This window comes from Suricata suricatta, chromosome 15 (assembly GCF_006229205.1).
Source record: "Suricata suricatta isolate VVHF042 chromosome 15, meerkat_22Aug2017_6uvM2_HiC, whole genome shotgun sequence".
Lineage (NCBI taxonomy): Eukaryota > Metazoa > Chordata > Mammalia > Carnivora > Herpestidae > Suricata > Suricata suricatta.
The window spans coordinates 70,841,054-70,842,344 of record NC_043714.1 but is presented as its reverse complement, the minus strand read 5'-3'; the positions used below and the strand labels follow the sequence as shown (position 1 = coordinate 70,842,344).

At 50.3% G+C, this 1,291-nt stretch overlaps 1 long non-coding RNA gene and 1 pseudogene across 1 annotated transcript in view; one reads left to right on the top strand and one right to left on the bottom strand.

Annotated features, from left to right (window-relative positions):
• Nucleotides 1-1,291, top strand: part of LOC115279114 — a 131,120-nt gene that overhangs the window by 90,579 nt on the left and 39,250 nt on the right. The window lies entirely within an intron of this gene.
• On the bottom strand, nucleotides 870-1,280 carry LOC115279113 (annotated as a pseudogene).

The window sequence follows — 1,291 nt, the reverse complement described above, 5'->3', positions numbered from 1 at the left end:
TGGGCTGGAGCCAAGCAGAGGGACATTTTAGGATCTCTAGGAGTGCTAATGACGGTGCCTCTTGCTGGGTCTCTGGACTTGCAGGACTGCCCCTGGACCAGCTGAGAGCGGCTGGAGCCCAGGTAAAGGGTTGTTTCAGGGTGGGCTGTGTCCAGGGGCTCCCAGATTGAGACCAAGAGAGCTTGAAGCCAGTTCCTGGCTTCGGGTCCACGGCCCAGACTAAGGTCTGTGGGCCTATTACTAAATGTATGGGTGGGTGTGTGCCAGGGTCCTCCTGGCCCCTTGGCATATGGTGCTGGTGACAACCATATGGGGTGGTAGCCTAGTCTGCAGGGGCACAGGGCTGTTTCTGGGTCTGCAGCCAGGACCAGTCAGTCGGTCAGTTGGATTCTATCCGGGTGTCACAGTCTCCTCCCTGGGTCCCAAAGCTCTCACAAAGGCACTTTTGTCCAAGGAAGACTCCCAAATCACTGTGCTGTGGGTGGATCCAAGCAGTGAACTTTGTATCCCACCATCTTGCCAATATCATCTCAGAACTCTTTTTACTTATTATTTATTTTAATTTTTTGGTGGTTCTCTGGTTTTATTTCTTAATTTTTTTTAATGTTTATTTATTTTTGAGACAGAGAGAGACAGAGACCGAGAGAGAGCATGAGGCAGGGAGGGGCAGAGAGAGAGGGAGACACAGAATCTGAAGCAGGCTCCAGGCTCTGAGCTGTCAGCACAGAGCCCAACACGGGGCTCAAATCCGTGAATCTGAATCTCCTGTCAGATCATGACCTGAGCTGAAGTCGGATGCTTGACTAACTGAGCCACCCAGGTTCTGTGGTTTTATTAACACAAATACAACACACACATAAGCTATCTGTCTATTCATTTCCTTCACCGTACAGCCTGGGATTGGAACTGGTGGGTCTGATGGCCAGTGAGGGTGCTCTTCCTACAGTGGCTTGGTGGTTCTTGGAGGAGACACTGGGAGCAATCTCTGAACACTAAGACTTGTTGCACATCAGCAGCTCTTTAAGCTCCTTGACGTCCTCGTGGACTAGGAAATTCCAAAAGCCACAGGGCAGCATGTGCTTTGTTTCCTTGTTGCTCCTGTAACCAATGTTGGGTATCAAGATCTGGCCCTTGAATCTTCTGGGCGCCCTATTGTCAATGCTTCTGTGCTTCCACCAGTTGTGCTTAATTTTGATGTATCTTTCTGACTGGTGCAGGATGAACTTCTTGGTCCTCTTTTGAATGATGTTGGGCTTCACCAGAGGTCTGAGGGTGGCCATGACGCGAGCAG